General features: G+C 39.1%; 1 long non-coding RNA gene across 1 annotated transcript; it reads left to right on the top strand.

The window, feature by feature from the left end:
* The first annotated feature begins 353 nt into the window (after positions 1–353).
* Positions 354–12,934, top strand: LOC134359744 (uncharacterized). The gene is made up of 4 exons (XR_010021189.1): positions 354–402; positions 1,744–1,803; positions 6,745–6,834; positions 12,894–12,934. It is a non-coding gene; the product is annotated as an uncharacterized LOC134359744 (long non-coding RNA).
* The last annotated feature ends 1,498 nt before the right edge of the window (positions 12,935–14,432 follow it).

Here is a 14,432-nt window from a genome sequence, read left to right as displayed (position 1 = left end):
TCCTGAAACTTCTTTTTTAAGTGTGATATTCTTTCATTATGGCTGGAAGGAGAGCCAGAGGTACTAAAAAGGATGATTCTCCTGCCTCTTCGGATTCTATTATGCATTTGCTGCAAAGTCATACACAAGAAGCCTCCGAGAAGTTTCAGCAATTCAGCACTGAATTTAAACAAATAGTTGGTAAATTGGATTCTATTCAACAAACTCTTAATGAACACGATAAACCTATTAAAATTAATGAGGAAATTTTGTCGGCTCTGGAAACGGAAGTGGATGAATTGCAGAAGCTTTGTGAAAAGCGATCGAAGTCCAACGAAAAGTTAAGACAGAAGATTATTAACCTAGAAAATAGAAGTAGAAGGAACAACCTACGGGTTCTGGGTCTCGAAGAATTAATCGAAGGTAACCATTCTCTGGAGTTTTTTGCAAACTTTTTGCAAGAGTTATTTCTGGAGATTTTGAGGTCTGTGCCTATGATCGATCAAGTTCACAGACCTCCTGCGTTTAGACCTCCTAAGTCAGAGACCAAGATCAGTAATAATCTGTTTTCAGGAATTTAAAACAAAGGAACTCTTAATTCGTGAATCTCGTCGAAGAGACATGATTGACTATAATGGTCGCAAGACTAGAATTGTCGAAGATTATTCGCCTAAGGTTATGCAGGAATGTGTTAAATTGAAAGAAGTTATGCCTGAGCATTTTAATAAGGGTTTCAAGCCTTCCCTTCGCTACCCAGCCGACTAAGAATCACACTTAAAAACGGTTCTTTTGAATGGTTCCACTCAACTGTTGAAGCACAAAAGTTTTTAAAATCCGAAGGCTAGCTGTTTAGTTTCTCCTTACATGAAGACACAAGATTAAATGAGAAACTTTTAATTCGCAAATCCTGTCGAAGGAGCATGATTAGTTACAGGGTGGAATATTAAGATTCTCAAAGATTATTCTCTTGAGGTTATGCAGGAATGTGCTAAACTTAAACAAGCTTTGTTGGAATTTTTTTAACAAGGGTTTTAATCTGTCCCTTGGCTACCCAGTTTGACTGAGAATCTCATTAAAAATGGATCCTTCGAATGGTTTCGTTTGAATGCTGAAGCACCAAGATTTTTTAAATTTGAAGGCTAACTGCCTAGTCTGTTGTTCCATGAAGATATAAGATTAAATGTTTAATGTCTATCTGTATGAATAATTGTATCTTTTACTTTTGGTAAACCTTTGTAACTAATTTCCTTTCGTATTTTTTAATACTGTATTTTTGATATAGGAGAATTGAATCTCTTGTTTGAGTATTGCTTAGTCTAGGTTGGAATATAAATAACCTCGAAACTAATTGCAGCAATCACCAGGTTTTTTTGGGAGGTTGTCCGTAGTTGTAGATGCTGACTTACTATTGGTTGGTTTTCTTTCTTTGGGAGGTGGGTGGGGGTATGGTTTATTTTCCCAGAAGCTGTTTTCGAATTTTTAGCCAACTTGTTGCTTGGTTACCATTTCTCAAGGTTTATGACTTGGTTTTTAACTTACATTTTAACCCTTCCTTTAAATAATATTAAAAATGGACCAAACTATTAATTTACTCAGTTTTAATGTGAAAGGGTTAAATCACCCTGTTAAACATAATAAGATTTTTGCTTAGATTAGGAAATTTAAGGTCCCTGTTATTTTTTTACAAGAAACTCACATACACAAATGTGATAATCTATGTTTTTTTAGCCATTGTTCTCACTTTGTTTTCACTCTTCTTTTCAGGCCAAATCTAGAGGAGTTTCGATTCTCATAGATAATACACTTTCCTTTGTCCAACATAAGGTAGTGTCTGATACTAATGGACGTTTTGTTATAGTTTCAGGAAAACTAAATAATAGATTAATAGTATTTGCCAATGTGTATGCCCCAAATGTAGATGACCCAGGATTCTTTGAACTTTTTTTTCGTTTTTACCAGATTTTAGTCTTTATTCTTTGGTGATGGGAGGAGATCTTAATTGTTGGCTAGACCCAATTTTAGACTGATCATCTTCTAAACCAGCGTCTCTTAATAAACCGGCGTGTGATGTCGGGCAGTGAAGCGCGGAAGATTTAAAAGGACAGAAATCCTGATTTGGGTGTAATTTGGAGAAGGAAGTCTGAGAATCGGAACGCGAGTGCGAAGGAAGCCATTTTTGAATTTTTCGGGTTTTTTTCATCAGTGTTCAGAGAGGCGGGACTGTGCAGGCGTGTGACGTCGGGTAGTGAAGTGCGGAAGATTTAAAAGGAACAGAGCCTTATACAGCAGGCAGTGTCATTTTGCGGGCTGTGGAGCGAGCTGGGAGCAGAGTGAAGGCTTAAGGGCTTTGGCTCAATAGGTTTAGGTGGAAACAGGAGAGGTGAAGAGGGTTTGGTATTCATTTTTTGTTGTTATTTGAGGAGAGGGGCAGTATGAGTGTGAGGGCAGCTTGTTGTTCTCGCTGCCGGATGTGGGAGGCCCTGGAATCTCCAATGACATAGGTAGGAAAAGGGGAGAGGTCCTGAAAGGAGAATATAGGGAGTTAGGAAGGGAGTTGAGAAAAAGGACGGCAAAGGTAGTAATCTTGGGATTACTGCCTGTGCTACATGACAGTGAGAGTAGGAATGCAATGAGGTGGAGGATAAATGCGTGGCTGAGGGATTGGAGCAGGGGACAGGGATTCAAATTTTTGGATCATTGGGACCTCTTTTGGTGCAGGTGTGACCTGTACAAAAAGGATGGGTTACACTTGAATCCTAGGGGGACCAATATCCTGGCAGGGAGATTTGCGAGGGTTACTGGGGTGACTTTAAACTAGAATGATTGGGGGGTGGAAATCAAATTAAAGAGACTAGGAGAGAGGAGGTTAGTTCACAAATAGAGAAAGCTAGTAGACAGTGTGTGAGGGAGGATAGGCAGGGGACGGAGATCAAGAGCACTCAGACCAAAGATGCAGGGGACAAGGAAGAAAAAGATAACAAAGTTGTTTGCTCCATTAGGGATAAACAGAGAGTAAGAGGTGGAGAGTTTCTTAAATGCTTCTATTTTAATGCTAGAACATTGTAAGAAAGGTGGATGAGCTTAGAGCATGGATTGATACCTGGGAATATGATATTGTAGCTATTAGTGAAATGTGGTTGCAGGAGGGGTGTGACTGGCAACTAAGTATTCCAGGATTTCGTTGCTTCAGGTGTGATAGAATAGGACGGGCAAGAGGGGGAGATGTTGCATTGCTTGTCAGAGAAAATATAACAGTGGTGCTCTGGCAGGATAGATTAGTGGACTTGTCTAGGGAGGCTATTTGAGTGGAATTGAGGAATGGGAAAGGTGTTGTGATGCTTATAGGAATGTATTATAGACCACCTAATGGGGACCGAGAACTGGAGGAGAAAATTTGTAAGGAGATAGCAGATATTAGTAGTAAGCACAAGGTTGTAATTGTAGGAGATTTTAATTTTCCACACATAGACTGGAAAGCCCATTCTGTAAAAGGGCTGGATGGTTTGGAGTTTGTCAAATGTGTTCAGGATAGTTTTTTGCAGCAATACATAGAGGTACCAACTAGAGAAGGGGCAGTGTTGGATCTCCTGTTAGGGAATGAGATAGGTCAGGTGACGGAGGTATGTGTTGGGCACTTCGGGTCCAGTGATCACAATACCATTAGTTTCAATATAATTATGGAGAAGGATAGGACTGGACCCAGGGTTGAGATTTTTGATTGGAGAAAGGCTAACTTTGAGGAGATGTGAAAGGATTTAGAAGGAGTCGATTGGGACAATTTGTTTTATGGGAAGGATGTAATAGAGAAATGGAGGTCATTTAAAGGTGAAATTTTGAGGGTACAGAATCTTTATGTTCCCGTAAGGTTGAAAGGAAAGGTTAAAAGTTTGAGAGAGCCATGGTTTTCCAGGGATATAGGAAACTTGGTTCGGAAAAAGAGAGGGATTTACAATAAATATAAGCAGCTTAGAGTTAATGAGGTGCTCGAGGAATATAAAGAATGTAAAAAGAATCTTAAGAAAGAAATTAGAAAAGCTAAAAGGAGATACAAGGCAGCTTTAGCAAGTAAGGTGAAAATAAATCCAAAGTGTTTCTACAGTTATATTAATAGCAAAAGGATAGTGAGGGATAAAATTGGTCCCTTAGAGAATCGGAGTGGACAGCTACGTGTGGAGCCAAAAGAGATGGGGGAGATTTTGAATAATTTCTTTTCTTCGGTATTCACTAAGGAGAAGGATATTGAATTGTGTAAGGTAAGGGAAACAAGAAGGGTAGTTATGGAAAGTATGTCAATTAAAGAAGAGGAAGTACTGGTGCATTTAAGGAATATAAAAGTGACTGAGTCTCCGGGTCCTGACAGGATATTCCCTAGGACCTTGAGGGAAGTTAGTGTGGAAATAGCAGGGGCTCTGACAGAAATATTTCAAATGTCATTAGAAACGGGGATGGGGCCAGAGGATTGGCGTATTGCTCATGTGGTTCCATTGTTTAAAAAGGTTCTAAGAGTAAACCTGGCAATTATCGGCCTATGAGTTTGACGTCAGTGGTGGGTAAATTGATGGAAAGTATTCTTAGAGATGGTATATATAATTATCTGGATAGACAGGGTCTAATTAGGAACAGTCAACATGAATTTATGCATGGAAGGTCATGTTTGACAAATGTTATTGAATTTTTTGATGAGGTTACTAGGAAAATTGATGAGGGTAAAGCGGTGGATGTTGTCTATATGGACTTCAGTAAGGCCTTTGACAAGGTTCCACACGAAAGGTTAGTTAAGAAGGTTCAATCATTAGGCATTAATATCAAAGTAGTAAAATGGATTCAGCAGTGGCTGGATGGGAGACGCCAGAGAGTAGTGGTGGATAACTGTGTGTCAGATTGGAGGACGGTGTGTAGCGGTGTGCAGTGGTGTGCCTCAGGGATCTGTACTGGGTCCAATGTTGTTTGTGATATATATTAATGATCTGGATGATGGGGTGGTAAACTGGATGAGTAAGTATGCAGATAATACTAAGGTAGGTGGAGTTGTGGATAATGAAGTAGGTTTTCAAACCTTGCAAAGAGATTTAGGCCGGTTAGAAGAGTGGGCTGAAGGATGGAAGATGGAGTTTAATGCTGATAAATGTGAGGTGCTACATTTTGGTAGGAATAATCAAAATAGGACATACATGGTAAATGGTAGGGCATTGAAGAATGCAGTAGAACAGAGGGATCTAGGAATAATGGTGCATAGTTCCCTGAAGGTGGAATCTCATGTGGATAGGGTGGTGAAGAAAGCTTTTGGTTTGCTGGCCTTTATAAATCAGAGCATTGAGCATAGGAGTTGGGATGTAATGTTGAAATTGTATAAGGCACTGATAAGGCCAAATTTGAAGTATTGTGTATAGTTCTGGTCACCAAATTATAGGAAAGATGTCAATAAAATTGAGAGAGTACAGAGGAGGTTTACTAAAATGTTGCATGGGTTTCATCTCCTAAGTTACAGAGAAAGGTTGAACAAGTTAGGTCTTTATTCTTTGGAGGGTAGAAGGTTGAGAGGGGACTTGATAGAGGTGTTTAAAATTATGACGGGGATTGATAGAGTTGATGTGGATAGGCTTTTTCCATTGAGAGTGGAGGAGATTCAAACAAGAGGACATGAGCTGAGAGTTAAAGGGCAAAAGTTTGGGGGTAACATGAGGGGGAACTTCTTTACTCAGAGAGTGGTAGCTGTGTGGAACGAGCTTCCAGCAGAAGTGGTTGAGGCAGGTTCGATGTTGTCATTTAAAGTTAAATTGGATAGATATATGGATAGGAAGGGAATGGAGGGTTAAGGACTGAGTGCAGGTCGGTGGGACTAGGTGAGAGTAGGAGTTCGGCACGGACTGGAAGGGCCGAGATGGCCTGTTTCTGTGCTGTAATTGTTATATGGTTATGCAGTTAAATCAGCTTTGTTTATTCAATCCTTTTTATTGAAGTGTGGTATAGTTGATGTTTAGCATTTTTTATATCCTTTAGATAGGGAGTATTCGTTTTTTCCCATGTTCATTATACATATTCCAGGATTGATTTTTTTTATCGATAGTCAAATGATTTCATCAGTTCGTTCCTGTGAATATAAAGAGATTGTTATTTGAGATCATGCTCCTATATTTCTACCTTTAAAGCTCCCTGGTCTTCCTCAAACAAACAGATTTTGGCGTTTTGATACAACTTTGTTATCTGATAAGGAATTTTTAACATTTCTATAGAAGCATATTATTTTGTTTTTTGAAGAGAATAAAAAGGAAGAGACTTCCAATCTTATTGTATGGGATACTTCCAAGGCCTATATTAGAGGACAGATTATTTCTTATACAGCGAGTGTTAAGAACAAAGCTAATGAAGAAAGAATTGGAGTAGCCAATCAATTGAAACAATTAGATAAAAAATCTGCTATAGCTCCAGATCCTGTTTTATATAAAAGACGTGTTGAAGTTAAATCTAAATATGATCTTCTGTTAACATATCCAATTGAACCTCAACTTCTTAAAGATAAGACTCAATTTTACATTCATGGAGATAAATCAGGCAAAGTATTGGCCAACCAATTAAAAACTTCTGTAGTTAAACGACAAATTAAAGAAATTCGCAAAATTATTGGTAATAGGACAACTGATTACTCTGAAAAAAATGATACCTTCAGAGAATTCTATTCTAAACTTTATAGTTCTGACTCCCCTAAAGATAATACTGAAATGAATAATTTTCTAGATCAATTAAATATCCCTGCATTTTCTGCAGATAATTGCAAACAGATGGATTAATCCATTTCTTATGCGGAAATCGCCGAGGCTATACGTTCATTACACTCGGGGAAGGCTCCGGATCCAGGTAGATTTTCTGGAGAATTTTATAAGGCTTTTTCTTCATTAATTATACCGCAGTTACACTTAGTCTTCTTGGATTCTTTCAAATTGGGTAGTTTGCCTCAATCTTTTTATGAAGCTTCTATTTTGCTTATCCTAAAAAAGAGCAAGGACCCAGCTGAATGCTCTTCATATAGGCCAATTTCATTACTCAATGTTGATACTAAAATTCTTTCTAAAGTTCTGGCTCGTAGGATTGAAAATATTTTACCTTCTATTATTTCTGTTGATCAGACTGGGTTTATTAAAAACTGACATTCCCATTATAATATACACCATGTATTAAATGTTATTTACTCTCCTTCTCAGGAGATATCGGAATGTGTGATATCCTTAGATGCTGAGAAGGCCTTCGATCGGGTTGAATGGAATTATTTATTTAAAACCTTAGAAAAATTTAATTTTGGACCAGACTTTATTCAATGGATTCAATTATTTATCTCCTTCTGCTCAGGTTCTTCCTAATTTTCAAAATTCCAAACCACTTAAATTTCACCGCGGAACTAGACAAGGCTGTCCTTTGCTTTTTGTTCTAGCTTCAGAACCCCTTGTCATTGCTTTCCGAGAATCTAATGATATCTATGGTATTTTAAGAAGAGGGATCTCCCACAAAATCTCGCTTTACGCTGATGATATATTGCTTTTTATCTCTAATGTTGAGACCTCGTTACCTTGCGTACTTACTTTACTCTCCCGTTTTAGCCAGTTTTCAGGATATAAATTGAACCTACATAAGAGTGAATTATTTATTTTAAATAATTTGGTATCAATTAATACTAATCTCCCTTTTAAAATTGTAAGGAATCAATTTATTTATTTGGGTGTAACAATCACTAAGAATTACAAACAACTGTTTAAAGAAAACTTACTTACTTTATTGAACCATGTAAAAAAGGTATTATTAAATTGGTCACCTCTTTCAATATCATTGATTGGACGAATTAATTCTATTAAAATGAATATTCTACCTAAATTTATATATCTTTTTCAGGCTTTGCCCCTTTTAGTCCTAAATCCTTTTTTGTCTCTCTTGAATCTATTTTATCTTCCTATATATGGAAAAATAAACATCCTCGTTTAAATAAAGTTCATCTTCAAAAACCTAAAAAGTCTGCAGGTTTAGCCTTACCTAATTTTATGTTTTATTACTGGGCAGTTAATATACGTTATCTTACGTTTTGGCTATATTATATTAATCGTGTAGACTGTCTGGTATGGGTTTCTTTAGAAGTTAACTCTGTTAATAAATTTTCTATTATTTCTCTTCTTGGATCCTCACTTCCTTTATTTGTAAGTAAACTAACCGATAATTTAATAGTTAAACATACTCTGAGGATCTGAATACAATTTAGAAAACGGTTTGGTTTATTGAGATTTTCCCTTTCTAGTCCTATTTATTCTAATTTTTTTTAACTCTCCATGATTGATTTAGTTTTTAAAGAATGGGACAGGTTGGGTATTAAGTGTTTTTGGGATCTGTTTGTTGGAGGAAATCTTTTTTCATTTGAGCAATTGTCAGCTAAATAAAGCTTTCCTAAAACTCACTTTTTTAGATATCTATAAATCAGAGACTTTCTAAGATCTCAATTATGCACATTTCCTATAAGCTCAGATAAGAACTTACTAGATGTAATTTTTAATTTGACGCCTTTTATAATATCTAATATCTCATATTTATTGTATGTTACTGGAGACGAGGAATGTTCCTTTTGATAAAATTAAGAATCTCTGGGAACAAGATTTACAGACATCAATATCTGAGGAAACTTAAAATGAAATTTTTAAACTGCTTAATACTTCATCGCTATGTGCTCACCATTCCCTCATACAATTTAAGTTGGTACATAGAGTCCATATGACTAAAGATAAGCTATCTCGTTTTTATCGGCTATATCTCCCTACTGTGACAAATGTAATAATGGAGAAACATCATTAATTCATATGTTTTGGACTTGTCCATGTCTTGAAAAATATTGGAAGGAAGTTTTTCTAACTTGTTCTTTACTTTTCAAAGTCAATTTTAAGCCTGATCCTTTGACGGCCCTATTCGGTATTGTTGCAGGGCAAGATATCAAGCTGAAGACATCAGATTTACATATTTTGGCCTTTAGTTCTCTTATAGCCAGGAGGGCGCTTTTGTTTAAATAGAAAGATGTTTCTCCTCCTACTCATGCTCAAAGGTTATGCGGCGTTATGTCATGCTTAGATTTAGAGAAGATTCGTTGTTCAATTTCCGAATCTCGTCAAGACTTTCAAACATTGTGGGGACCCTTTCTGAATTATTTTCAAAACTTTCAAAACCCTCAATTCGCTGCTTAAATTTAGATGTTGGCTATTATTAATTTTTATTATACGAGAAGGTATTTTACCTTTTTTCCTCCTTAATAAACAGCTTCGGTCTTGGTAGGGGTTAGAGTCTTTTTTTGTAATAAATTAGTATATTTCAATATAACTTTGACTAACCTACATGAATACAGGGTATTGAGATAGTTATTATGAATAGATACAATGTAATTGGTAGTTTTTTTAACCTTTATATTTACTTTCTTGTACACTGTATTCTTGTATGTAGAAACTAATAAAAATATTGAAAGAGACAATGGCTACCTTGCTTGCTTCTGTCTCTCCAGGTAATCCCAGACAGCCTCAATGATGTTGAGACAGCCTCTGCGGAGGCCTTAATACCGGAAACCATATAAAAAACCTAGGGTTCCTCTGACTTTTGCACATGTACAGTGCCTATAAAAAGTATTCACCCCTTCCCCTTGGAAGTTTTCATATTTTATTGTTTTACAACATTGAATCACGGTGGATTTAATTTGCTTTTTTTTTGACACAGATCAACAGAAAAAGATTCTTTTGTGTCAAAGTGAAAACAGATCTCTACAAAGTGACCTAAATTAATTACAAATATAAAACATAAAATTATTGATTACGTAAGTATTCACCCTCTTTAATATGACACACCAAATCGCCACTGGTGCAGCCAATTGGTTTTAGAGGTCACATAATTAGTTAAAGGAAATCACCTGGGTGCGGTCAAGGTGTTTCAATTGATTGTAGAAATACACCTGTATCTGGAAGGTCCAACTGCTGGTGAGTCAGTATCCTGGCAAAAACTACACCATGAAGACAAAAGAACACTCCAAGCAACTCCATGAAAAGGTTATTGAACAGCACAAGTCAGGAGATGGATACAAGAAAATTGCTGTCACTGAATATCCCTTGGAGTACAGTTAATTCAATCATCAAGGAATGGAAAGAACATGACACAGCTGTAAATCTGCCTAGAGCAGGCCATCCTCAAAAACTGAGTGACCGTGCAAGAAGGGAACTAGTGAGGGTGGCCACCAAGAGACCTACGACAACTCTGGAGGAGCTAAAAGCTTCAGTGGCCGAGATGGGAGACACTGTGCATACAACTGTTGCCCGGGTGCCTCACCAGTCACAGCTTTATGGGAGAGTGGCAAAGAGAAAGCCACGGTTGGAAAAAACACTCACATGAAATCTCAGCTAGAGTTTGCCAGAAGGCATGTAGGAGACTCTGAAGTCAGCTGGAAGTAGATTTTCTGGTCTGATGGAACCAAAATTGAACTTCTTGGTCATCAGATTAAACACTATATTCAATGTAAGGCAAACACCACATGTCATCAAAAACACACCATCCCTACCATGAAGCATGGTGATGGCTGCATCAGGCTGTGGGGATGCTTCACTAGAGCAGCCTCTGAAAGGCTTGTGAGGGTAGAGGGTAAAATAAATGCAGCAAAATACAGAGAAATCCTGGAGGAAAACCTGATGCAATCTGCAAGAGAACTGCACCTTGGGAGATTTATTTTCCAGCAAGACAATGACCCCAAACATAAAGCCAAAGCTACACAGGAAAGGCTTAAAAACAACAAAGTTAATGTCCTGGGGTAGCCAAGTCAGAGTCCAGACCTCAATCCAATTGAGAATTTGTGGCTGGTCTTGAAAAGGACTGTTCACTTACGACCCCCATGCAATCTGACAGAGATTCATCAGTGTTGTAAAGAAGAATGGGGAAAATTTCAGTGTCCAGATGTGCAAAGCCGATAGAGACCGATCCACACAGACTCAAGGATGTAATTGCTGCCAAAGGTGCTTCCATTAAATATTGACTTGAAAGGGGTGAGTAATTATGAAATCAATTATTTTGTTTAATAATTATAATAAATTTATACTAATTTGTAGAAAATTTGTTTTCATTTTGACACAAAAAAATGTCTTTTCTATTGATCTGTGTCAAAAAAGCCAAATTAAATCCACTGTGATTCAACGTTGTAAAACATGAAAACTTTCGGGGGAGGGGTACACATTTTTAATAGGCACTGTAAACAGTGGTACAGAAGCAGGTCATAGAGAGCCCCACACGTACAGTTCTGGTCACCTACATACAGGAAAGATCTCAACAAGACTGAAAGAGTTCAGAGAAAATTTACAACAGTATTGTCGGGACATGAAAACCTGAGTTATAGGAAATGATTTAATACACTAGGACTTTATTTTGCTGGAGCATAGGAACATAAGGGGAGATTTGACAGAAGCATAGAACATTACAAAGTTATAGAGAAAAAAAAGAAAGCAGGCTCTTTCCACTGAGGTTGGGTGAGACCAGAACAAAAGGTCATGGGTTAAGGGTGAAAGGTGAAATGTTTAAGGGGAATCTTCTTCACTCAGAGTGTGGAACGAGCTGCCAGCAGAAGTGTTGGATGCAGGTTCAATTTCAATATGTAAGAGAAGTTGGGATAGGTACATGGATGGGAGGGATATGGAGGGCTATGGCCCGGGTACAGATTGATGAGACTAGGCAGAATAATAGTTTGGCGTGGACCAGTTCTATAACACTGACTCATGGTCTCAGTGACCTGTGTGATCTCCTGCTCTGCCTGAGATGGCAGCTGGGGTCCCAGTTCAAAGTCTCGGATGAAAGACCGAGAAACATAGTGTTGTTCCGGAAACTCCACATTTTATAAAGTGTGTGCGTCTCTGCCTACAGCCAGCTAGCCAGATATCTGCATATTCCTCTGAAGTATCACAGAGTCATATAGCAGGGAAACGGACCATTTAGCCCATCTAGTCCATGCTTAACTGTTACTCTGCCTAGTCCCATTTTTACCTGTAGTCAGACCGTAGCCCTCCACTCCCCTCCCATCCATGTACCTATCCAAACCTCTCTTAAATGTTGAAATCAAACCCACATCCAGTACTCCTGGCAGCTTGTTCCACACCCTCACTACCATCTGAGCGGAAAAGTTTCCCCTCAGGTTCCCCTTAAAAAATTCATCTTTCTTCTTTAACCCATGATTTATCTTTGTGTCACGTTGTTCAAACGGTACATCTGAGGCTGAGAGGAGACTGATCAATGTTTATAAAATTAGGAGAGGCAGTATTGAGGTTGCTTCAGAGACCAAAGCAGGTCTGGTTTGGTATCTTGAATCTGCGGTTTCCCTTCAAGTTATAGAGTGCTGGAGAAGTCAAGCACAGAAACGGTCTCTTTGGCCCATCGGGTCTGTGCTTCATTCCATCGACCCACATGTGGATCATTAGCTTCTATACCCCATCTTTCCATGTACCTATCCAAACCTCTTGTCAGGAAACTCAGGCTTGACCCAAAAGCAGCGCATCGGAGATGGTTCAGCGGTGAGTGATAACTTTAATAATAAACAGCAAAATAACAAGCCACGAGGGGTCACAAACGAGAGAGAACAGGAACTAAAGACAACAGGGTAAACTTTAGGCAAGGCGAGTGAAAGCTGGGTTGTGGCCGGCTGGTTCAATGAGTGAATGTGGTCTGTGGATGAGAACTGGGGTTAAACAGACTGCAGGTCACGAGTCTGGAACGAGCGGCATTAGACGTGTGGAAACTGAGAGGTGCCTGCAGTTTGGGGGGTGTCAACTGGAAAGGCCTGGCAGTTTGATCTGTGTGAGCAACCTTTAAGCTTATGAAACCGTGTCTGGTCACAACGGGGCACTTACTGCATCTCTCCATCTCCCTGCGCCCAGCCTTCCTCTGTTTGATGGAGTAAACACACATCGTAAGAAAGATCATAATGAGGGTCACAACAACTCCGACGACAATGGGAATGTCGTGCTTCTCCAGGGTCAGAGACGGCAGTGGCTTCTCCTGGCCTTTCCCCCTGCCAAGAGGAACAGAGTGAACTCAATGCAGTAAGTACACCCAATCTCTCCCCGTATTAATATTGCTTGTTTCATTTATTTGTTTATTGTTTAATGTAATTTCCTGTACACAAATGTAAAGGAGAATGAAATAATTGTTACTCCAGATCCAATGCAGCACAAAAAAAATCACAATAAGCTAAAGAACACAATAATTAAAAACAATAGATATAAATACATCAGATAACTAGTACACGTACATTGATTGTACGTCCCTAAAGTGACATTAGGCCAGGGGTTCCCAGCCTGGGTCGATGGACCCGTTGGTTAATGGTAAGGATCCATGGTATAAAAAGTTTGGGAACTCATGCTCTAGGCTCAGGAGTGTCTGTACATAAGTTCACTCTGACAGGAAGTGATAAAGTATTGGTGGTTGGGAGTGTGGAAGGGTGCATTAGCGGGTGGAGGTGATGATCTGCCTCACTGCTTGGGGAAGCTAACTGCTTACATTTCTATAATGTCACCTCTCGGTCTCCTTCACTCCGAGGAACGCAGTCCAAACCTCTCCCTGTAACTCAGTCCCTGAAGTCCAGGCAAATCTTCTCTGCACCCTTTCCAATTTAGTAACATGCAGCATTTCCCAAAGCAGGCCAGCCAAAACAGAAGACTATATTTCAGGCGCAATCTCACCAGTATTCTGTAAACTGGTCTGCTGATTCATCCAAACTATGAGGAAAAGATAAATCTGCCATGGGGAGGGAACGTCAACTCAGACCATGAGAGGCCAGCATCGGGCATTTTCATGCCTTACAAGGCGCAGATTGGAAGTCTGTGTGGGGCGCCACTCATCGCACAGAAGAGCAATGTGTGATTAAGTGCCTTGCTCAAGGACACAAACACGCTGCCACAGCTGAGGCTCGAACTAGTGACCTTCAAATCACTAGACGAACGCCTTAACCACCTGGCCACGTGCCCAACAAAGTCTGCCATGGACGGTCCAAAGCCCAGGTGTGAAAGGAGGAGGGTTGGGCATGGGTCCAGTAATCCCATCTCATAAAAACCCACAGCTACAGAAACACCAACGGAAGTTCCAAAGTCCTCAGCTTTGAAAGTGGGTTACACCAACGGACAATTTGAAAGTCTGACCCAAGACAGGGGACTCTGGTCAGCTGCTGTCCGCAGCCTATGCCCCAGGAGGGGTGATGGCTTAAGAAGAACAAGAAAGGATAATGTCTCAGGAACACAGTTCCGTCCAGCTAAGATCACAAAGTAAGAAATACCTCTGATAATCAACTTCCTTTGATCCTAATTCATCCACGGTAGCACAGTGATGCTATTACAGCTCGGGGTATCAGAGTTTGGAGTTCAGTTCCAGCATCCTCTGTAAGTAGTTTGTACATTCTTCTTATGAGTGTGTGTGGGCTT

This window comes from Mobula hypostoma, chromosome 21 (assembly GCF_963921235.1).
Source record: "Mobula hypostoma chromosome 21, sMobHyp1.1, whole genome shotgun sequence".
Classification (NCBI taxonomy): Eukaryota; Metazoa; Chordata; class Chondrichthyes; order Myliobatiformes; family Myliobatidae; genus Mobula; species Mobula hypostoma.
Note: the sequence above shows the minus strand (reverse complement) of the source record. Positions and strands in the feature narration are given on the sequence as shown.